General features: G+C 42.3%; 1 long non-coding RNA gene across 2 annotated transcripts; it reads right to left on the reverse strand.

Annotated features, from left to right (window-relative positions):
* Positions 1-57: 57 nt before the first annotated feature.
* On the reverse strand, positions 58-21,106 carry LOC129659245 (uncharacterized). Of its 2 annotated transcripts, none has more exons than XR_008717907.1 (3): positions 20,737-21,106; positions 16,766-16,913; positions 58-195 (listed from the first exon to the last, which is right to left on the reverse strand). It is a non-coding gene; the product is annotated as an uncharacterized LOC129659245 (long non-coding RNA). The 2 variants fall into 2 exon arrangements; XR_008717908.1 differs by having other exon boundaries at positions 16,766-17,075.
* Between the last annotated feature and the right edge of the window lie 4,103 nt (positions 21,107-25,209).

Consider the following 25,209-nt stretch of genomic DNA (forward strand, 5'->3'; position numbering starts at 1 on the left):
AACTAAACTATTTTAAAGATCAATTAAAAAATACAAAGCTGCAAAGAGAGTGTTATGGTTGAATTGTGTCCTTTTAAAATCCTTTGTTAGAGACTTCCCTGGTGGTCCAATGGTTAAGATTCCATGTTTTCACTTCAGAGGGCATGGGTTCAGTCCATGGTTGGGGAACTAAGATTCTGCATGCCATGCAGCAGGCTGAAAAAAAAAAAAGGATTAAAAAAGAAAATCCTGTTAAATTCAAACCTCCAGAAGAACTTCAGACTGTGACTGTATTTGGAGTTAAGGCTTTTACTGAGGAAATTCAGGCAAAATGAGATCACATGGTTGGCCTAATCCAGTGTAACCTTCTAAGAAAATGAGATTAAGGACCCAGATATATGCAAGTACAAAAAGAAAGGTGGTCACAAGAAGAAACCAAACTTCTTGACTCCTTGAACTTGTAGACACCAGAACTATGAGAAATAAATTACTGTTGTTTAACCGACCCCATCTGTTTTATTCATACGGCAGCCCTAGCAAACTAATAGGGGCTTCCCTGGTGGCTCAGTGGTAAAGAATCTGCCTGCCAACACAGGATAGTCAGGTTCCATCCCTGGAAGATCCCCTGGAGAAGGAACTGTAAACCCACTATTATTCTTGCCTGGAGAATCCGTTAGACAGAGGAGCCTGGTGGGCTACAGTCCATGCGGTGGCAAAGAGTCAGAAATGACTTAGCAACTAAACAAAAGCAGACTAATAAAGGTAATTAATAGATAGGATAGTGTGTTGTTTAAAGTGCCACAGCGTGAAAACGGAAACAACTTTTCTAACAACCAAATCAAGTCAGCATAATTTCTGCATTCTGGTATGATTGGCTTTTTTTTTTTTTTGCAGATTCCTGGGTGCCTCCTTAGAGGTTTTTGTTTTCTTTTTTTTTTAAACTTTACAATATTGTATTGATTCTGCCGTATATCGAAATGAATCCGCCACAGGCATACATGTGTTCCCCATCATGATTGGCTTTTATTTCTAATGAAAAAAAGAATATGATTGTTCTTATATTATTTCAAAATATAAAATATCTTCATAATTCAAAATATACTTATGTGCTACAGTCCACTAAACCTATGTTTTTCAACACATGAAACTATATCTCAAAATATTTTTCTATGAATTCCAGTGACTTACTGTATTAGAAATATCAAAACTTATGCTTTCTCTAGAGAACTGAGAACTATATAGTAGCTTGTTTCCTAAATATTTTTTGGTAAGCAAAATGACCTTAAAAGTTAGGGCATAATTATGGCAATCATTATAGTACACAGTTTTTAAAAAGAAAGTCTTAAAAAATAAAAATAAGGAAGTCTGTTTTGTTTCACCTCTGAAATCTTCAAGATGCATGGTCACAGATCATTTATATTATCTATTTCCATTATTGTTAACCTCAGACAAAGAGTGTCATTTCTTCTTAACCAACAATAGACCACCACTCACAGACTTTTAATAAAGACATTTTCTTTCCCTTTTAGAGGAAGCATATCTTTAAAATGAACAGCCACACTATGAATTATCTCTTAAGGCATAACAAATTAAGTGAGGACACTTTTGAGAAGAAGCATTCTGTATTAACTTTGTTATGTTTTATGACCTCATGTGAAACTATAGGTCCAAATGATTGGAAACATGATTTTCACTGACATTGGTAAATCAGATTGAGAAATTCTGAGGTTTAGGTTGGGCTACATTCTCTTTGCTGAAACATTTATTTGGATGACATTTATACAGTTAACCCCTAGCCCCATAATATTTGGAACTCACCATGATTCATCGGAGAAGGCAATGGCACCCCACTCCAGTACTCTTGCTTAGAAAATCCCATGGATGGAGGAGCCTGGTAGGCTGCAATCCATGGGGTCTCTAAGAGTCGGACACGACTGAGCAACTTCACTTTCACTTTTCACTTTCATGCATTGGAGAAGGAAATGGCAGCCCACTCCAGTGTTCTTGCCTGGAGAATCCCAGGGACGGGGGGGCCTGGTGGGCTGCCGTCTATGGGGTCGCACAGAGTCGGACACTACTGAAGTGACTTAGCATAGCATAGCATAGCATGATTCATATTCTGCAAGCGCTGGTTGGCACCTGTGTCCTTAGGAAACTATCTAAATCCCTCCGATTTTGTCTTTGGAAAGACTGTGTCAAATAGCTACTGTTGAGACAGCAGATGCGTCACGAGAACTCAGAAAGTGTCCGTTCTCTCTCCCATTTCAAAGTGAAGAAAGGCAAAATAGGAGAGAACAAGTCCAACCAAAAAAGAATCAGAGAACTGGGTTTAGCTTCATTTATGCCACTTCCTGCCTTTGTGTCCTCAGGGATGTCACCTCTGCTTTGATTCCTCACTTAGAAGAAAGATAATCTACCTACTAGGTTGTGGATGTGGAGGATGTCAGAACCCCTTGGTTTGTGTGTGTGTGTGTGTGTGTGTGTGTGTGTGTTAATTACGGTAGAAACATCATATACCCATGGATTCCAAAAGAGCTTATTAAATACTGCAGCATGATAAACACATAGGTTTGGTTTTGTCTCTTGTTCCTGGCACAGATAACCTAAAACACTTGGGCTTTCCTGAGTGATGGAAAAGAATCTTCTGTTTTCCTAACAAGCACTTTTGGAGGAGTCCCTGCTGCTGCTGCTAAGTCGCTTCAGTCATGTCCGACTCTGTGCAACCCCATAGACGGCAGCCCACCAGGCTCCCCATCCCTGGGATTCTCCAGGCAAGAATACTGGAGTGGGTGCTAATAAAGGGCTCAAGGGGCTAACTACAGGGTGGAGGCCAATCACCAGAAAGATTAAACAAGATTCGAGGGTTTGCTGGAGATTGAGTTATATAAAACCTTGAACAAGGAGATTAGGAGAGCTTTCAAGCTCTCCCTCCAGATTTTTGACTGTTTTCATAATAGGTGAGAGAAATGGTGTGGGAAAAAAATGGGTTACTTGTCTGTATACTGATGGGATGGGAAGGGGATGAGAGGGCATGGGAGCGCTGTGCCCGTCCCATACTCCCCAAACTTGACTTAGGCACTGTTGTGGAGGGGAAGGTCCGCCTTCTCCACCTCTGGAGGGCTGTGGCTGAACTAATAATATTGACACAGCCAGATTAATGGGAGAAGTAGAAACAAAATTTAATTCATGCATAAGGAGGTCCTGTAAGAATAGGACCTAAGAGGTATCCAAAGCAGGCAGCTGTTATACTTTTTAGAGACAGATATACAATAAATCTGTGAGGTGTACACAGGACAAAACTTAGATTTTAGGTGCTTAATTAGTGAATAATCTAAAGAGAGATTAGGCCTAAGGTGGTAAATTTAAAGAAGGAATAAGGTGTTTCCAGAGGCATCTTGGCTCTGAATTCCCAACCCTGGGGATAAAGGGGTGTCCTTCTACCTCTGGCTGTGGGGAGGGCACCTTTCACAGGGGAGGTTGATTTCCTGGTTTTCAGGGAGACACTGGAGGTTCAGGATTTCCTATTTCCTGCCAATCCAAGAGACATAAGAGGCACAGGTTTGATCCCTGGGTCGGCAAGATTCCCTGGAGGAGGGCATGGCAACCCACTCCAGTATTCTTGCTTGAAGAATCCCATAGACAGAGGAGCCTGGTAGGCTAGTCATAGGTTTGCACGGAGTCAGACACGACTGAAGTGATTTAGCACACATGCGCTGGGAAAGACAGAAAATACGCTGAGGCATTGCCTCTAAAGGCCATTTGGGGGAGGTCCTCATCCACCCACATGTATTCAGGCCTGGATGCAGCAATGAGAAAGCAGCTGTTGGGAAGCCCAAGGAGCAGAGGCCAGAGCCTCTGTCCATCTTCACTCAGAAGTGGTGACTGAGGCTTATGTACAAGGGGAACAACAACAAAAAAAAGACTTAAATTTTGGAAAACAGGGAAATGACCCTCCTATCTTTAACTCAACTACCTGCTATTCTGCAAAAGACAATTTCTAGAACAGTTTTGAGTGGGTAATTCTTCCTCCAGATCCACAAACTCTGAAGCTAGTGTCTAGCTTACTAAAAGAAAAGGAAAAAAAAAAAAAAACAGAAGTGTACATAATATTTAAGACCCTGAGAATTTCATAGGAAAGCTCAATGCTGTTGTAAAGTGCTCTTTAAGTCTTTTTTTTTTTTTTAATCTTCTAATGAATAAAATTACAGGAATTTCAGGGGACAGAGATGGGATTTGTTGTATGATAAATGTATATATGAGTAGTTCTAGTCTTTGTATATTGAGAAACAGTGATTGAGGCATTTTTAAAGATAGCTGGCTACACTTGTTTTCCTTCATTATAATAAATTTATCATACCTCAGTAAATATGGACTTGCCCTAGAGGTAGTTCTTAATAACTTTGAAATAACTTTGAAATAGTAAGGTCTTGCCAAAGCTTCTGATGAGCCAAATTCATACTCCTGAATATTAAGCACAGACTAAGCTTTCTGGTGTGAATATCTTTTTTTTTTTCTTTTTAATGTATTTATTTATTTATTTTAAATGTATTCATTTTAATTGGAGGCTAATTACTCTACAATATTATAGTGGTTTTGCTGTACATTGCCATGAATCAGCCACGGGTGTACACGTGTTCCCCATCCTGAAGCCCCCTCCCTGGTGTGACTGTCTTGAAGGAGCAGTTTCTAAATATACAGAGATAACTTGACTGTGTATGTTTCATCCTGTGTTACCTCCCTCCATATTGATATTTGATGAAGATTTTAATTTATATGAAACTTCTAAAGCAGAGTCAGAGTTCCTCCTGGGAAATGTCAACTCTTTAGGATAAGCAATCCTATATGAATAATACCAAAGCGTGACCATTTGGTAGAGGACACACTATTTAAAATGTTAAGTTTCCTGAAAAATAAAATATGCAAGTCTTCAAAATGGCATACACATACAAAAACAAAGGTTAATGCTCCTTGGAGCACATTTCTTAAAGTGCTTGCAAGTGTGTAAATAATTTATGTTACATGACTAGTGACTTCATTGAAAATCTACATAATTTAGTTTTATCTCTGGATTACCTCAGTTGACCTTTGTGAAGGTTTTATCTGTGTAGAATGGTTGTTTGACTTGTTTTAACCTATTAGGATTTTAAAAAATATTCTATATTAATGTAAAATTCTATTAAAAATACCTTGTTCTAGGGAGCTGAATAGTTCAGTCTATCATTTGCAAAGGGATTGTTGAGACCATATAGCAACTTTTTTTTTTCAATTTAAGCCAAATTTAGCAAAACCAGATCCCCCTCTGTCTCTGCCTTGGAAATGCACTGGGGCCCCTTAAAATTCCAAGTCTTAAGTAAAGAGCTCAAACATATATTTTTAGAGTCTTAAGTAAAGAGCTCAAACATATATTTTTAGAGTAATTAATTAAAAACAGTGAGATCTAGGGACTTTCCTGGTGGTTCAGTGGTTAAGGCACCATGCTTCTACTCCAGGGGGCACAGGTTTGGTCCCTGGTCAGGGAATTAAGATCCTATATGCTGTGCAGTTTTTCTCAAGGGCTATAGATAATATTGTGAGCCGTATCCTCTAAGCTGTCTTAGAGATACTGAAACCCCTCATGGGCGAGAAGTTAACTGCATGATGAACAGACTGTAGCCATGACACAAGCTGTCAAAGCTGCCACAATTCCAAGAACTGACCTCAAGAAATGAAAACAAACCAACCCTGGAACTGAAGAGTAACTGAACTTAATCAAGATCACGATAGTCAGACCACCTGTGACCAATTTCAAGATGACTGTCAGAGCTGCCTCTGCTGTTTCTGCATGTAGCTCCCTCCCTCTGTCTGTAAAAGCTCTTTCCTCCTGATTGTCACTGGGTTGAGAGGGTAGTCGGCCTTTGGACAGGCGACTGCCCTCCCAACTCCACCCTTGGTTGCTGGCATACAAAATAAAGCAAACTTTTCTATCAAGCTGGCCTCTTTATTGACTTTTGAGTGAGAAGCAGCCAGACCCCACTTTCAGTTACATTAGGGGTGTTCAAGAATATTGTTCTTGAGTTTCTGCAAATGATGTATTTATTATTATCAATGAATTAATTATTTGATACAAAAGTACAAACGAATGAACCGAAAGGGACCCAAATACAAACCAATGGTAAAGACTGGTGGTGTAGCAGTCATGGATGAGGAAATACATGCCTCCAAGTTGGAGCATAACAGCAACCAGAAAGACATTATGGAGTAGTCGGGACAGAAGCAATGCACTTCGGGTGTCACTGTCTCCCATCACACCGAGATGGGACTGCCTAGTTGAAAGAAAACAAGCTCAGGGCTCCCGCTGATTTTGCACTGTGGTGAGTTGTATAATTATTTCGTTATATATCACAATGTAATAATAATAGAAATAAAGTACATGATAAATGTAATGCATTTGAATCATCCTGAAACCATCCTATCCTCCCAACCCCCACCACCTCTGTTGTGAAAAAATTGTCTTCCACAAAACCAGTCCCTGATGCCAAAACGGTTGGGGATCGCTGATATACATGATATATTTATTAATTCATCTATGTTATATATTACATCATTGTTTCTGCAGGTTGGAAGTCTGGGCACAGAGTGGCTGGTTTTCTGCTTCAGTTCAGTCGCTTAGTCGTGTCCAACTCTTTTGCAGCCCCATGGACTGCAGCACGCCAGGCTTCCCTGTCCATCACCAATTCCTGGAGCTTGCTCAAACTCATGTCCATTGAATCAGTGATGCCATCCAACCAGCTCATCCTCTATTGTCCCCTTCTCCTCCTGCGTTCAATCTTTCCCAGCATCAGGGTCTTTTCTAATGAGTCAGTTATTCGCATCAAGTGGCCACAATATTGCAGCTTCAGCTTCAACATCAGTCCTTCCAATGAATATTCAGGACTGATTTTCTTTGGGATTGACTGGTTTGATCTCCTTGCAGTCCAAGGGACTCACAAGAGTCTTCTCCAACACCACAGTTCAAAAGCATCAATTCTTCAGTGCTCAGCTTTCCTTATAGTCCAACTCTCACATCCACACTACTGGAAAAACCATAGCTTTGACTAGACAGAACTTTGTTGGCAAAGTAACATCTCTGCTTTTTAATATGCTGTCTAGGTTGGTCATAGCTTTTCTTCCAAGGAGAAAGTGTCTTTTAATTTCATGGCTGCTGTCACCATCCATAGTGGTTTGGGAGCCCCAAAATATAAAGTCTTTTACTCTTTCCATTGTTTCCCCATTTATTTGGTTTTCTGCTTAGCGTCTCACTGGATTGAGATCAAGCTGTCTTCATGGCTGCCATCCTCATCTGGATGGAGTCTGGGGTGGTCTTCCAAGCTCCCTGCTTGTTGGCAAAATTCATTTCTGAGGTCCCTACCCCTTGCTGGCTGTCAGCTGGGGGCTTTGAGTTCTGGGAGGCTTCCTACTTTTCCTTTCCAGGTGACTTCTCCATCTTCAAGCCAGAAAAACGTGACAAATCCTTGTGTTTCAAATTTGCAACCAACCAGACTTTAAACTTACTGAGTTTAAAAAGCTCGTATGATTAAGTCAGGCCACAGAGATAACCTCCCAGTCTTAAGGTCAACTGTGCCATTTAACACAACCTAATCATGGGCATGTGGGGCCTCCCTGGTGGCTCAGATGGTAAAGAATCTGCTTGTAATATGGGAGATCTGGGTTTGATCCCTGGGTCGAGAAGATCCGCTGGAGGAAGAAATTGCAACCCACTCCAATATTCTTTCCTGGGAAATTCCATAGACAGAGGAACCTGGCAGGCTACAGTCCATGGGGTCGCAAAAAGATACCACTTAGAGACTAAACAACAACAATCATGGGCATAAACCCATCACATTGGCGGTCCTGGACAGCATCCAGGGCGTGGGACTCAGAATAATCTGTTTCCCTAGTTGAAATTATTTCTACAGAGATGTCGTGTTGTCAAGATTGAGTTTTTCCTTTTGTGAAGATAAAAGTTATACATATTCTGAAAAAATAATCCATACCTAAATAGTCAGTGAGATGTAGAAAGCAAGGATTAATGGTGATTAGGTGATTGATTATCTTAAGAGTTTGGCTGGATGGTCTACTGACCCTTGGAGCAGTGATGAATTTAGGCTTTGGCTGGTAACAGGAAGAAGCTTGGGGAGCCCCAGCACGGTCCCAGCGCCCTTGAGTACCATTCACTGCTAACTCTAAGTGATGAAGCTGGCACTTGATCTCCGGTCAGCCTGATGCTCAAATCCATGGTGTGCCTACTCCAGTCATAGGAGTGTGAGGTCATTTCGCAGGAGACTGGAACAAAGAATGGCTGGAAAACTCTGCGTCTGCTTTATCCAAGGTTGAACCTGTCTGAATCTTAGGTTGTTGAACATTTCATTCCTGCACCTTAGAAGAAAAATCATGACATGAGCTGGCCACCAGAGGACACTGTGGACCAGGCTACTAGTTGCTGAAGCCAAGGCAACTTCATTTCTTCCAGATTCTGCATTTCAAATCAAGTCTGGTCTTCCATTCTGCTATACTTACTTTGGGATCACACCACAAGGGCAGGTAAAGGGTTGAATCAATAATATTTTACACTTATTTTTGAAAAGGAGGAATCTTTTCCTTCATCTTTTCTCCATGAGGTGGTGTAAAAAAAAACTGTCTCTAAGTATGTAACGTGGATAAAAACGCAGGCTCTAGAATCAGACTCACCCTGAGCTCTGGTTCCAATCAATCAGTTATTAGTTGTGTGAGTTTAGGTGGCTACTTAATGTCTCCGATTTCAATCCTCTCATTTCTTCACTGGGAAAAAATAGCCACCTCTCAGAGTTGTAAAAACTAAAATAATATATACAGTGCATCCAGTATAGTTTTCAATCAGATAGTAAGTGCTCAATAAATGGCAGTAGTTATTACTACTATTTAAAGAGACTGTGGTCAACTTATTTTTATGTTTTCTGACACAGCAATTCCATTTCAACAATTCAAGCTGTCACTTAGTCCACAACATTGCCCCTAAGAATTGAGCCCTTTTCATCTTCATATTCTTCTACCACAAAGCTCAGTGCCTAGGTACAAGTGTTCATGTGATTTGTTGAATTAAGTGATGTCAATAGAGTAAGAAGCTATCTTTTAAGACAAGTTTGAGAAAATGGGCTTTACTACTGGGAAAATGGCTGAAACTTACAGAGCAATTACCTTTAAGGTTAGCAGAGGAAGTAAAATAAAGAGACAAGGAGATTTCAAAATATTCCTGTTTATCATGAACAATACAGTCACTTTTTCAATACCTACTTTGTGCCTGCCCTCTGGAAGCTCACTGCCTGCCTGGGAGTCAGATCTCCCTAGCCATGATCCAGTGTGGTGAATAGGTTAGCTTTTGCAGCACATGGAGAGGGAAGGATGGATTCTGCTTGTGGTGGGGATGGGAATCTGAAATACAGGTGCTGCTGAAAATCGAACCTGGCTCCGAATGGAGTTCTGGGTAGTGTTAAGGCATTCTGTTCTCTGAAGGATCTATTTGTGTTCTCTAGCTTACAAGGAGGATGAGGGATCTCTTGGAGGTTGTAGGTTAGACCCATTCAGGCTTATCTGATGGATTTGTAAGAGAAGTGCTACATACAAAGCCAGTTTGAAGGGAGGGATTTCAGAGGTCTCAGAAAGACTTCTTGGAGTCAAAAGTTGGGGGATAACTCCAGGCCACAATAAGTCTAGCTCCTCCCAGAAGCCATCACTTCAAGATCCATCTTTGCCGAGTGGTGTGTGTGTGCCCCAGGGGAGGGTCCCAGGGTAAGTCAGGTGTGGAAGAAGAAACCAGATAAATAGCTTGGAAGGAAGACAAAGACCCAGAAGAACTGACCTATATAAATGACTTAACTGCCTCTTCACTGTGCTCCTCCTCACTAGGGGGACGCCCACATCCTTTCTCTGGGTGTGCATCTCTGCCTTGCTTCTATCTCGGCTAAACAAACTGTTTCTCTGTGCTCTCCCACTTGTTGTTGTGCCATGTCTCTACTGATAAACTCTGTACCTGCATTTACAGTTTTCTGCCCCCGTGATAAGTGCATTTTTCACTGGGGACAAGGATCCAGGGAAAATTAGCTTCTAGCATCTAGCCCTTGCTGGTTTGGTGGTTAGGATTCCTGGTTTTCATCCAGGCTACCTAGGTTCAGTTCCTGGGCAGGGAATTAAGATCTAATTTCATGCCACTGCTCACTGCTGCCTTGCTGAGATCACCACCATTTGAGTAGGATTTTTCTCTCTTGAGGCTATACACACTGTCTACTAGCCTGTGAAAGGGTTCCACTCTCCCTTGAGCTGGTCTGCTGTTCTAACAGCATCTCACACTCTAATAAATTTTATTCTGCCTCATGTCTGGAAATTCTTTTCCAACCTGCATGTGTACTATAACAACATCTGCAAAGCCCAAGTATGCTTCTTTTTCCCCCCTAGCAACTGCCACCCCATCACCACCAACTGTGGTGTGTTTGGAATCTGTTATATGTTGGTAGCCATTGGAAGTTGGAGGCATGTTCCCACATCTGCGAATTTTCCCATGGCTTCTTTAAAAAATTTTTTTTGGAGGATAATTGCTTTACCATATTGTGTTGGTTTCTGCCATACATCAACATGAATCAGCCACGGGTATACATATATCCCCTCCCTCTTGAACCTCCGTCCTCTTGCCCACCCCATTCCACCCTCCCATGACTTGGGAATCTAGTGATTTTGGATACTGTGGCTACACTTTTAAAGCTATTGTGCTTCCTGCTCTCCTCACTGCCTCTTCTTTTTCTTTTGTTTCAATGAGAGTGAACCTGACAACCGTCAGAGTGGAAACCACATGGAGAAGAATCGCAGTCAGGGGTTGGAGCTCTGTCATTTACTTGACTTGAGTGAGTTCAGGCAAGCCATTTATCCACTTTGGCTCTTGGTTTCCTCGTCTTTAAGACTGGGGCAGGACCTCTTGCCTTTACCATCCTACACAGATATTCTGAAGATGCAGGGGGTTCACAGATGTGAAATGCTTTAACTTGGCCAACTTTCTGTATTGACATGAAGATTGATTCTGGATCCTTATTCATTGTCATTGGACACCAGCTGATAACATCCTGGTTGACTTTTTTTGTTTTGAGCAGAGAAACTTTTATTGCAAGGCTCTGCAAGGAGATGGGTGGCTCGTATCCTTAAAAGTCCTGAACTTTCAGCAAAGCATTTTTAAAAGTTTGGTGATGGGGTGAGTGTTGCAGGGTAGTGATCAGATCATACAAAATTCTCTGGCTGAAGATGAGGGAATAGGGCAGTGTCACAGGAGTTAACTTTATTAGTCCTTAGGCTCCAGGAGGCCTGGGCTCATATGCTCATGGTCATCAAGTAGTTAACATCTTCCATTTGGTGGGGGGGGGGTTTCATATCTGCAAAACAATTCAGGAGATTTGAGTCAAATAATTCAGGGAAGAGCTAAAACAGGATCCTGGTTGATTTTTGAGTCTATACCCTACCACTTTCCAGAAAAAAAACTGTGGCATCTTTCAGAATGCCTACAAAATAATTGATCATTATATTTTCTATAAAATAGAGAAATATACTCGAGTAGAAGATCATGACCATGGGGTGGGATAAATCATAGATACATGGGTCATGGGCTCACTCGCTTCCCCTGATCCCTAGGAAGGAATCTATTTACCCCTTTACAATTGTCTCCTAATTGCAACTTCTTGGGCCATGGGCCCCATTAACACTTCTTCATAGCAACCCTGTTATTTGTCATTGGTTTTAGCCAGCCTCACCATCACCGTCTCCCAGGGGTAGTAAGAAATAGGAGGAACCTTATTTGTCCCTCTGCTCAAGTACCTGGAGAGCATCTCTTAGTGATTGTAGCTGGAAGTGTGACATTTAATTAGTGGAGAACATTGAGTCAGGGGAGAGGCTGGCTGTGCCTTCCAGAGGGTGAGAAGAGGCTGGGGAAGAAGTGAAATGCTCAGGGGGTACAATTTGGTCCAGGTTTCCTCCCACATCCAGATTGGGTGTGCACATCACTGCAGGTGGAGATTGAAGAAGCTTCAGGAATTTTCCATCATGATGGGAACCATAAATGAGTCCCCCACGGACACCTTGTTTCTTCTATTCCACCCATGCTTTATCTGAGGAAGCAAATGATGACATGTCGGGAGGTGAGGACCTCACCCGGTGGAGCCTGGCCTCCTGCTGGCCTAGTGGCTGGTGCTTGGAGATGACCCTCTCCTCCTTGGAGCAGTTCTCTCAGAGTTACTTGGGATGCTGTCTCCAGGGCTTGAAGTCCTAAAAATTCCAACTGAATAAAACATAACCCTTTCAACTTTTAGGTTGTGACTATTTTTTAAGTCACCATTAGTAATCCTGAAGCCCTTAGGGAAGAAAGGGATGCAGATTCTAGTTGGTTCTCCATCACTCCAGCAGGGGGACCCAGCCATTCTGTGAACTGACTGAGAGAGTGGGTGGCTAGGAATTCGGAAAATATACACTCACCTTCTCATTCGAGTGGTTCTTTGGGGCACTGGCAGAGCATACAGAGGGTGTGGTTTAAACACCTCCTGCCGCTAGCTCGCAGCCACAGTCAAGTGACTTCGAGTAGGTGAATTTGGTGTGGTTTTTTTTCTTTGTGTCAGGCATTGTTCTAAGCATGCTAATCCTTGCAATGGCACAATGAAAGGGGATGTATTATTGTCCCCTGAATCAGAGTTATCCAGAGAAACTAAGCCAGATGAGATCTCTGCCTCTCTGTCTCTATCTTTACAGATGTATTATCTATCCATCATCTATGGATCTCAAGTAACTGGCTTACACAGCTGTGAGCACTGGCCAATCTGAAGTCTGTAGGGCAGATCAATAGGCTTGGGCAGGAGCCTATGTTGTGAGAGGTAGAATTTCTTCCTCTGAGAAACCTCAGTTTTGGTTTATAAAGTTGTTCACCTAATTGGATGAGACGGACCTTAAAGAAGACTGCTGCTGCTAAGTCGCTTCAGTTGTGTCCGACTCTGTGTGATCCCATAGACGGGAGCCCATGAGGCTTCCCCATCTGTGGGATTCTCCAGGCAAGAATACTGGAGTGGGTTGCCATTTCCTTCTTCAAAGCATGAAAGTGAAAAGTGAAAGTGAAGTCCCTCAGTAGTGTTGTTGCAGGAAGGCGGACCCCTTTCAGGGCCCAAAACTGGGCTCTTGTCTAACACTCAGAAATGAACTGTCTGAGGAGACACATGTGCTGACAAAACAAGAGATTTTACTGGGAAAGGGCACCCGGGTGGAGAGCAGTAGGGTAAGGGAACCCAGGAGAACTGCTCTGCCACGTGGTTCGAAGTCTTGGGTTTTATGGTGATGGGATTAGAATCTGGGTGGTCTTTGGACAATCATTCTGACTCAGAGTCTTTCCTGGTGGTGCACACATCGCTCAGCCAAGATGGACGCTAACGAGGGGGATTCTGGGAAGTGGACAGACACGCGGTGTCTCCTTTCGACCTTTCCCAAACTCTTCTAGTTCCATACTCCTTATCAGGATCTCCTGTCATAAAACAACTCATGCAAATGGTTACTATGGTGCCTGGCCAGGGTGGGCGGTTTCAATCAGTGTGCTTCCTCTAACAACTGCCCCCCGAGAGACTTCATACTCAAGATACTTCTTGGGAATTGGGGCGGAGGTGTCTTCCTTCTGTAACTTCTTCCTGTTGTGCATGGGTGCAGGCCTGCCTAGCAGAGCAGAAGTCTCTCTCTACCTGATCTAAGTTGGGGTGTTCCACATCTGAAACCAGCTTCCACCCTTGTAGTAACAGCAATTTAGTTTGAAACTGTTGGCCCCTCTCAGAGATGAAATAGACAAGGGCCAAACAGGAGACCTAAGAGGATGGTCATCTCTGGTCCCCAGAAACAGAAGGCAACATTTGGGGTGAGGGTTGCAGGGTTTGTGACCCTTTTTGATTGGTTGGTGGTGAGGCAACAGAGCTGTGCTCCAGGAATCTTGTGTTCAGTCTGGAGTTCAATCCTCCACCTGGGTGGGGGCTCAAAGACATTGTTATGCATATTTCTTTGAGTAGAAACCAGGGCTCTGTCTGGAGGTTGTACCAACCTTTGATTGTTTCTCCTGTTTCTGTATCCCCTCCCTTCCCTGATTAGCATCGGTTTGAATCCACCCTTTGGAACTCAGGGAAGGTCAAGGAGGCTGAATGAAGCCTATATCCTACAGCCAAGAAATGAAGAACACAGAACAGATCTCTACTCCAGAGCCCCACAGAGTTCTACTCAGTTTTAATTTAGGGAACTAGGCAACTATGACTGTGATAACTGCCTGTCAAAATGGAGCACAGGACTGCCTCAGCTTGGAGTATAGACACTGAATTGGAAGTATTTCTGAGTTCCAAGTTCTAGATCTGAGTCTAAGTGAAGAGGAACTAAAAAGCCTCTTGATGAAGGTGGAAGTGGAGAGTGAAAAAGTTGGCTTAAAGCTCAACATTCAGAAAACTAAGATCATGGCATCCGGTCCCATCACTTCATGGGAAATAGATGGGGAAACAGTGGAAATAGTGTCAGACTTTATTTTTCTGGCTTCCAAAATCACTGCAGATGGTGACTGCAGCCATGAAATTAAAAGATGCTTACTCCTTGGAAGGAAAGTTATGACCAACCTAGATAGCATATTCAAAAGCAGAGACATTACTTTGCCAACAAAGGTCCATCTAGTCAAGGCTATGGTTTTTCCTGTGGTCATGTATGGATGTGAGAGTTGGACTGTGAAGAAGGCTGAGCACCGAAGAATTAATGCTTTTGAACTGTGGTGTTGGAGAAGACTCTTGAGAGTCCCTTGGACTGCAAGGAGATCCAACCAGTCCATTCTGAAGGAGATCAGCCCTGGGATTTCTTTGGAAGGAATGATGCTAAAGCTGAAACTCCAGTACTTTGGCCACCTCATGTGAAGAGTTGACTCATTGGAAAAGACTCTGATGCTGGGAGGGATTGGGGGCAAGAGGAGAAGGGGACGACAGAGGATAAGATGGCTGGATGGCATCACTGACTCGATGGACATGAGTCTGAGTGAACTCCGGGAGTTGCTGATGGACAGGGAGGCCTGGCGTGCTGCCAGGGGGGTCAGTCACAAAGAGTCGGACACGACTGAGCGACTGATCTGATCTGATCTGTTGATTACAAAATCTCAATCCCTTGGTCTGCCATTTTGGTGTAACAGACCCAATTAGAAGTAGTTGGAGGAGTGATAACTGGAATTTAGTAGACAAAATAAATCTCATTTCTTTTTATAAAAATAGGCCTGAAACCCAGTCTGGACCTGGCACTTCAGGGAGACAGGTAGCCAGTTGCCTAGTTTTATAAAAAGTAAGGTCGCAGTTACTAGCTTCCAGCAGACACTGTTTTGAGAATGGTAGCATTCAAGCCTGACACGATTCAGAAAACTCAAGTGTTTAGCAATACAAGGTCTAATCTGAAAGTACACCCATAACATCACCTAGGATATTGGAACCATAGCTACTCTAATAGCCAAAGCAGATTTCACCATTAATGACGTCAGTTTTCTCTAGGTATGAGAAGATGCAAGAATTGGGACTCATAAAATCTTCTCCTGAAAAGATTTAACTATCTGAAGGTCTGTTCTGCCAGTTTTTCCCAGAGCACAGAGTGCCTCATTCCTGATTTTCACCCTGAACTCCTTTCAGGGGCATTGAAAGTCAGCAGTTGCAGCGGCCATGATTTAATCTTTGTAGATGTAGATGGTAAGTGTCAGTCTTCAGTTGGCAGAGCCCCTTTTTGCTCATAAACTTGACCATGATTTTGAGGGGGGCATTTCATGACCATTTTATCCCATGGTGCTGAGAATGTCCATTCTCAGGTTTGGCAAAGATTTTGTTGACAGGCCACTCAATGTGCTGTTACTGGACTAGGCCATAAAACAGTATCCAAAATTCTCTGGACCACCTGTCTTGCTAGCCTCTTGGTCCAGGAAAATATTCCCTCTTTTTGCTTCTTCCCATATCTAAAGTTACACTGTTACCATCATTGATCTCATATGGGACTATATATTATTCTATTAGAGGCCTCAGACACACATTTGATGATGTAAGAAACAGTAATTTCGTAAAACAGATGAAATACAAATAACATAGCCAGCAGTATTAGTAAAGTCACAAGTAAGACTTAAGAGCTTCCATTAGATGTAGCCCAGTATATCTCAGGTCATCTGACTTAGTCTGCTCTGTAGAATCGTTATCTTCCAGGGAAATTATATATTGGCACCGTCTGTAAGGCACATAGCCCCGTTTTCTAGTGTTACTAGACTGATTGTCCTTAGTATGATTTAATTGTTTCCAACACAGAGGAAACTTTAAACCTAAATTACCATAGCCTGGTGTTATCTATATAAATCCATCCCATAATTGTGGGAGATTTTTCCTCCTTTGCTGAAACTTTTCTTGTTGCTCTGATTAAGCTTGAGTAATAGAAAAAAGCTCAAATTTATGGTCAGAGTCAGAGCAGGCATTATTAATTTGCCTGGTGAGGGGATCCCATCTAGTAATATCACAGTAACCTGAATATGACTATAATTTTTTTTTAAGTAAATGTCTCAGGACCAACCAGTTAGAGTCTTGTAGTAGAGAAATTTAACAAGGTAACCCAGAACTAGACACAGGTAATTGGCCACAAACCCAACAATTGAATTGATTTCTAAAACTAGCATAGAATCAGGCCTATGATAGAAAAGCATTTGATTTATATGCAAAGGTCTAAGAAGTCAAGAAAACATAAATGATCATACAAATTAGGTCCAGCATCTTGGGCAAGCTGTCTACCTCTGATGTCGTCGTCTTCTCATCCTGGTGTAGTGTAGTTTCTCCTGCTTGAGCATCATTTTAAGGTGAGATCAGGTCAGCTGTCTTCTCTATAGACCAATCCAATGTAGGGGCCTTTGGAAGTGGGAATTAATCTAAGAGTTAATTTCCCTTCAGTTTCATTGTGCATGAGCTAGTTAAGAGTACCTGGTAAAAAAGTCCTTCCATCCAGGTTGGAGACAGTCACTTAAATTATGTCTTTTTCCAGTCCTGGTTGCAGGTCATGAGGCATCTGATCTTCATCCAAAGATAGATTACTGAGATAAGCTTCAGAAACAAACTTAGGGTGTTCTTTAAGAATTCAATTAAATTTTACATTAATATCACATAACAGCAAATAACTATCTAAGAGATGAGTCTTACTAGATGCAGACCTCCATTAACAAACTGGGATTTAATATTTTTTGAAATATCTTTTTCTCCCTAGAGTTACCCTCATTTTTATCAAATATAACCAAATTAAGACTAGTTTGTTTGCAAAATAGTTCTGTTCTCACTAATTTTGGTCTGATGATTTATATAACCATAATTGATTATAGACTTTTTATTTTGCTGAAACATTTATAGAGTCTCAGACTGAACTTTTAAAATAAAACAGGGCTGGGAAACTCACACCAAAGGCTTATCACAGATTTTGCCTAACAAATCTAGGTGAATTCTTCCCTTTTAAGGTCTCAAAAATTTCTCGAGATTTTTGTACCCATGAAATAACTTTCCTAACTCATTTGATAAACTTACTGGAAACCTAAGAATTTCCAATTTTTGGAGGAGTCAGATAGAGAGAAAATATAATTGTTTTGTTTATAACGTTTAATTTTACCAAAGTATTGTCATAATTAGTTTGAGAGGAAGGTTTTCCCTACTCCCTGAAAACCCGTAATTTTTCAGATAGAAACCATAAAAATTATAACCACATTCGCTGCTTCATTCAGTCCTTCTGTTAACTTTTGTGAAGTCATCAGGTTTTCTATTAGAATACCAGGACATATCAGAATGTTAAGAACTCCATATAATTTCTAGGATATCTGTATTAATAATTTTACCATACATTATAACATGAGCGGATTTATTACTCATTTGATAATCTTTTTCATATAATTTAACCACCCAAATAAACACAGTTTAATATTTCTCTTTGGGATGTTTCAGGGGCCCTCTGAAGCACCCCAAAGTTAGCTAGAGGTCAAAAGAACTTCAAAAGAATTCTATTTAAGAAGTTTTATTGAAAAGATAAATTAAAAGGGTTTAGAACATTTGGTCAGATTTAGTCAATGTTGATGGGTGTATCATTTAGCTTGTTGATATGGCACAATAGGCCTAAATACCAAGGCTCAAGGTCTAGTGAAAGTCAGCTCCGCCATCTTGGACCTAGTTGACTCTAACCAGTTTTCTTATGGCTGTGTCATTTCTAACAAAATCCATTTATCTAACTAATTGTAATCCAATTTTAGAAAATCCTGATCACGCATAACTCTTTAGTATTTTTCACACCTTTTTCTTTCTTTCTTTTTTTATACTGAAAACACATTTCCTACTTTCATTTAGCAACCAAGAACTAACTTTTATATTAGCATTTTATAGATTGGTGAGCATAAATACCAGTGATAATTTCTAAAACCCTTGCTTTCTTAGAACATTTTAGGATGGCACCAAACATTATTCATTTATAGTCCCAAATCTCTTTAGTTTCTCTGTAAAAGGAAATTAGTGTTTAGTAGTAAATGTTTCAAAATCTTATTTTATTTGGAAATGACCTAACTATCCAATAGACTTCCAACACTTAGCACAACCCTTAGAAATTTAAGTTATGCCAATCTGGAGAGACTATTTTAGACAGATATTTCTAAAGAATAATTATTCTTAATAGAGTTTATACAAAAGCTCATTTACATTTTTTTATAAGTTTCTTCACTCAAGATAATTTCCTCGTGGACAAACTTGTAACAGATATAATATTTAACTTATATTAAACCTAGGTACAATGAAAATATTCTACTTAATTTTAATTACTCTAAGACATGTCTATATTAGGTCAACAAACAAACATTAATATTAGGTATTTAATACTGAATATTTCCCAATTCACATATTATTTGATTTGTAAGCACTTAACTTTTTAAAGCCAGTTAAATAGAGCTCATTTACAAATTAACCTCAAAAATATTACCCAGAGACAAAGACATACCAAGACATATTTAGACAGGCACAGTGCAAGATCTAGCTTCATTTTCTAAGTTTAGTCATGAATTAGATATTACAATATAAAATTTACTAGTTTATAAAAAAACCGTTGAAATAAATAAAAATTTTGAAGTCTTTTTCCCCTTTTCCCTCAGTCTCAGGAGTTAGAGATGGTCTAGATAAGTATTCCTGAGAGCCCTGGTCTCAAGACACAGGGAAAGAAAATCAAGTTCTAACAAAATGGCGGCAGGTCTAAACCAAATGGCGGCCAGACAAAGCAAAATGGCCATCAAAAATCACAACACAGGACAGAGAGTTAAAACATACATATAAACCTGGCAGTCCTCATCAGACACTCCCTTAAATACAAGAATACAGTCTCTCAGAAAACCTCCTATAGAGACACAGAACTTCAGATCCAAGTACTAACATCAAAGATTTCAAAGGGAGGAAAGGAAGCCAGGTTGAAAGAAGAAGGGGGAGGAGGCAGGAGAACGGGGCAAAAGGGTTGACCTTACAGATGTCTCCTGCCACCTACAGATACCCAGGCATTATGGGACTTTTCCCTGGGCTTCCAGAGAAGGGAGGACTGGAACTCGGCCCTACCAGAAATCAGACCAGACCAGAACCAAAATTCGAGTTCTCTGCCAAGAGGAGGTGATCAGTCTCTAATCCTCAGCTCAGGCTGAGGGCCTTTCGACCAGATTCCTGTGTCCAAGACCGGAGGACTAGAAAAACGGGGAAGGATAGGAAAAGGAGTATGTCAAGGCTGTATATTGTCACCCTGCTTATTTAAATTCTATGCAGAGTACATCATGAGAAACACTGGACTGGAAGAAGCACAAGCTGGAATAAAGATTGCCGGGAGAAATATCAATAACCTCAGATATGCACATGACACCACTCTTATGGCAGAAAGTGAAGAGGAACTAAAAAGCCTCTTGATGAAAGTGAAAGTGGAGAGTGAAAAAGTTGGCTTAAAGCTCAACATTCAGAAAACGAAGATCATGGCATCTGGTCCCATCACTTCATGGGAAATAGAAGGGGAAACAGTGTCAGACTTTATTTTTTTGGGCTCCAAAATCACTGCAGATGGTGACTGCAGACATGAAATTAAAAGAGGCTTACTCCTTGGAAGAAAAGTTATGACCAAGCTAGACAGCATATTCAAAAGCAAAGACATTACTTTGCCAACAAAGGTCCATCTAGTCAAGGCTATGGTTTTTCCTGTGGTCATGTATGGATGTGAGAGTTGGACTGTGAAGAAGGCTGAGCGCTGAAGAATTGATGCTTTTGAACTGTGGTGTTGGAGAAGACTCTTGAGAGTCCCTTGGACTGCAAGGAGATCCAACCAGTCCATTCTGAAGGAGATCAGCCCTGGGATTTCTTTGGAAGGAATGATGCTAAAGCTGAAACTCCAGTACTTTGGCCACCTCATGCGAAGAATTGACTCATTGGAAAAGACTCTGATGCTGGGAGGGATTGGGGGCAGTAGGAAAAGGGGATGGCAGAGGATGAGATGGCTGGATGGCATCACTGACTCGATGGACATGAGTCTGGGTGAACTCCGGGAGTTGGTGATGGACAGGGAGGCCTGGTGTGCTGTGGTTCATGGGGTCGCAAAGAGTCGGACACGACTGAGTGAATTGAACTGAACTGAAGGAGAGGAAATAGAGAGTGAAGGGGAGAGAGGTCAATAAAGTCTCTTGTTCCTTACCTTGTCAGGGCACTCTGGCCAGTTGTCCACGTCAGGAGGAGACCAGGGGCAAAAGGGTCCCAGTTGCGGCTGCTGGGTCTGGTCCATTGGCAGGCAAGCTGGCCCCTGAGTACCCCGAGTGGTCAGGATGTCAGTCTCAGCAAAGAAGAGTCCCCGTCAGAGTCGCCATTTGTTGCAGGAAGGCAGACCCCTTCCAGGGCCCGAAACTGGGCTCTTGTCTAACACTCGGAAATGAACTGTCCAAGGAGACACATGTGCTGACAAAGCAAGAGATTTTATTGGGAAAGGGCACCTGGGTGAAGAGCAGTATGGTAAGGGAACCCAGGAGAACTGCTCTGCTGTGTGGCTCACAGTCTCGGGTTTTATGGTGATGGGATTAGATTCTGGGTGGTCTTTGGCCAATCATTCTAATTCAGAGTCTTTCCTGGTGGCGCACACATTGCTCAGCCAAGATGGATGCTATCGAGAGGGATTCTGGGAAGTGGACGGACACATGGTGTCTCCTTTAGACCTTTCCCAAACTCTTCCGGTTGGTGGTGGCTTATTAGTTCCGTGTTCCTTATCAGGATCTCCTGTCATAAAACAACTCATGCAAATAGTTACTATGGTGCCTGGCCAGGGTGGGCGGTTTCAATCAGTGTGCTTCCCTTAACAGTGTCCGACTCTTCGCGACCCCATGGACTGAAGCCCACCAGGCTCCTCCATCCATGGGATTTTCCAGGCAAGAGTACTGGAGTGGGGTGCCATCACCTTCTCTGAAAGAAGACTGAGCACCAAAGAATTGATGCTTTTGAACTGTGGTGTTGGTGAAGACTCTTGAGCGTCCCTTGGACTGCAAGGAGATCAAACCAGTCAATCCTAAAAGAAATCAACCTTGAATATTCCTTGGAAGGACTGATGCTGAAGCTGAAGCTCCAATACTTTGGCCACCTGGTCGAAGAGCCAACTCATTAGAAACGATCCTGATGCTGGGAAAGATGGAGGGCAGGAGGAGAAGGGGACGACAGAGGATGAGATGTTTAGATGGCATCACCGACTCAATGGACATGAGTTTGACCATGCTCCTGGAGATGGTGAAGGACTTGGAAGTCTGGTGTGCTGCAGTCCATGGGGTAGCAAAGAGTTGTACACAACTGAGTAACTGAACAACACCACTCACAATATTGAGAGTAATCGCCCTCATTTAAAGTCAATGGATTGTAGCTGTTAAACATATCTACACAATATCGTCACAGCAACACCTAGATTAGAGTTTGATTAAATAGCTGAGTGATTTCCCTGGTGGTCCAGTGGTTGAGACTCTGCCTTACTTCCAATGTAGGGGGCCTGGGTTCGAACCCTGGCCATGGAGCTGGATTTCCACATGTGCAAGTTAAGAGTTTGCATCCTGCAACTAAAGATCCTGCATGCTGCAACTGAGATCTGGTGCAGCCAAATAAATGAATATAAATAAATATTAACAAAATAGCCAGGCAGAAGCCTGGTAGGCCGCAGTCCATGGGATCGCTGAGGGTCAGACGCGACTGAGCAACTTCACTTTCACTTTTCACTTTCATGCATTGGAGAAGGAAATGGCAACCCACTCCAGTGGTCTTGCCTGGAGAATCCCAGGGACGGGGGAGCCTGGTGGGCTGCCGTCTCTGGGGTCGCACAGAGTCAGACACAACTGAAGCGACTTAGCAGCAGCAGCAGCATAGTCTGGTCAAGTTGACACTCGAAACTAACCATCACACCCGCTTTTACACATGAGCAAACTGAGGCAGAGAGTTCATGCCCAAAGTCTGGGCTTTGATATGATAGGGTTAGAATTGCAACCTGGGCTCCTCAAGTGTGCCCTTCCCCATTGTGCTGCTCCGGGGCCTCACTGGTTGTGATTTCCTCAAGTAAAGATGAGACTGATACTGCCTGCCCCTTTCTTTCTTTCTTTTTTCTTTCTTTCTTTTTCTTTTTTTTTTTTTTTTTTAACATTTTGACAGTGTGGCATGTGGGATCTTAGTTTCCTGACCAGGGATCTAACCCTCGCTCCCTGTGGTGGAAGTATGGAATCTTAACCACTGGACCACCAGGGAAGTCCCTGCCTGCCTCTTTCTGCTCAGAAGATTCCTGTACTTATTTATGTGCTTTTATTCTGTCTCATTCCAAATTGGATTCAAGGAAGCTCTGAGAAATCAACAGCTCAATTCTCATAAAGATATTTGAAGACTATGACGGGAAAACAAAAATCAACATTGACCATGTGCCTCCGTGTTTCAGAAACAATGCTAGCATCTCCGTTTGTTGTCTCATTTAATAGTCACAAAAATGCAACTCCATCCCTGGAGGTTCTTTGAAGGCCTCTAGACCTTGCCAGTTTTCTTGATGCATTTCTCAGGGCTGGGAGCAATGGAGACACATTACTATTAAATGCCTAAGAATTATCATTAAATGCCTAAGAATCAGTGGGATTCTTGCCCAGGGGTGAAACAGGAGAACAAGGCGATTGTTGCTAAGGGCTTCTTGAGTGGGGCGAAGGGTTTTATATGGGATCCAGTTTTCCAGGAGATGAAAGAAGAATTCTAGATCATGTTGCCCTGAGAGGGAAGGAGTCTTCTCCAGAGACTCTTTGGGGAAATCATCTGCAGGTGTGCTTACTAAAATTATCCACTTATTTAGTGCAACACACTCCCCAGGCTGGAAAACACTGCCACATACATCACCTGGACTCTTTAAAGCTTGCTCCTCCTGTAGGCAAAGTCACTCCTCTAAATGGGCACTGAATACCTTTAATTCTAAGCCCTGAAAAGTGTTCCCCTGGAGAGAAGTAACAGGAGTAGGCTTCTGCTCTGGCTTGTTGTACATCAATCCCTCCTCATATAAACCCAAAGCAGAAAAATAGCTGGCCCAGCAAACAGAAGGCTCTGTGTTAAGTGGATGTGTGTGAAGGAGTGGTTTACCTATAGGCACGGTTTGGGTACTATGTTTGTATTAGTAGAAGATATCCTGGCAAATGGTCTGGTTTATTTCACCCTTGTCTCTGGGAAGACTGGGGCTTTCTGAAGTTCCGAAGAATGTCAACTTGAGTCTTGATCTAAGGGAAATGTGCTGAGGTGAAGAGGCACTGGCCTCTTGTCATGTGTTAGGAGGAAAGGGTGTGAGGTTTTGGAATTAACCATGCTTGGTTTGAAGGGGCTTCCTTGGTGGCAGAACTTGTCTGCCAAGGCAGGAGATGAGGGTTTGGTCCCTGGGTTGGCAAGATCCCCTAGAGAAGGAAATGGCAACCCACTCCCATATTCTGGCTGGGGAAATCCCATGGACAGAGGAACCTGGTGGGCTACAGACCATGGGGTCGCACAGAGAGTTGGACACAGTTTAGTGACTAAACAACAACAATAGCAACAAATGCTTGGTTTGAGTCTTAGCTGTGTCAACTCCTAGTCATTTGAGAGGGAGCAAGTTACTTTCCAGGTCTGTTTTCATCAGATCAGATCAGATCAGTCGCTCAGTCATGTCTGACTCTTTGCGGCCCCATGAATCGCAGCACACCAGGCCTCCCTGTCCATCACCAACTCCCTGAGTTCACTCAGACTCACGTCCATCGAGTCAGTGATGCCATCCAGCCATCTCATCCTCTGTCATCCCCTTCTCCTCTTGCCCCCAATTCCTCCCAGCATCAGAGTCTTTTCCAATGAGTCAACTCTTCACATGAGGTGGCCAAAGCTTTAGCATCATTCCTTCCAAAGAAATCCCAGGGCTGATCTCCTTCAGAATGGACTGGTTGGATCTCCTTGCAGTCCAAGGGACTCTCAAGAGTCTTCTCCAACACCACAGTTCAAAAGCATCAATTCTTCGGTGCTCAACCTTCTTCACAGTCCAACTCTCACATCTGTTTTCATAAATATGTGTATATGTGTATGTATTCAATACATGACATTGGGAGATACTGTGAAATACATAGAGCTGTTTGGAGCATCACCATGAGACAATAATGTACAGGACTTGGCCTGTGGTAGGTGCTCAGGAGATGTTGAGTCTTATCCTTGCCAGAATAAGGAAAGATTCAGGTTCCTGCTAGAAGCTTGAGGTCAAGGGATACCCAGATCTCCCCGGGTCCTCATGAGGGGCAGAGGCACCAGACTTGAGCACCCTTCTGTCATCAATACCTGCCCCCTCTTCCTAGTCCTCTGAGGCTACAGAGGCTGCAGACAGGTGATGTGTTTGTTTGTGGGAGGGAGGGGCTGTGCATGGCAGTAGGAAGGCTGGGGTAACCTGGGAGCAAGGACATCAACTATTCCTTGAAACCACTCCCAGTCAAAACACACATACACATATACAAATACGTATGTGTGTATATATATGTATGAATATGTGTATATGTATACGTATATGTATATATACATACATATACATATATATATATATATATATATATATATATATATATATATGTCAAATCTGAAAGCTGAGGGACAGTGTGGAGGGTTCGAGAGCAAGAGA

The sequence above is a fragment of the Bubalus kerabau genome, chromosome 8 (genome assembly GCF_029407905.1).
Source record: "Bubalus kerabau isolate K-KA32 ecotype Philippines breed swamp buffalo chromosome 8, PCC_UOA_SB_1v2, whole genome shotgun sequence".
Classification (NCBI taxonomy): Eukaryota; Metazoa; Chordata; class Mammalia; order Artiodactyla; family Bovidae; genus Bubalus; species Bubalus kerabau.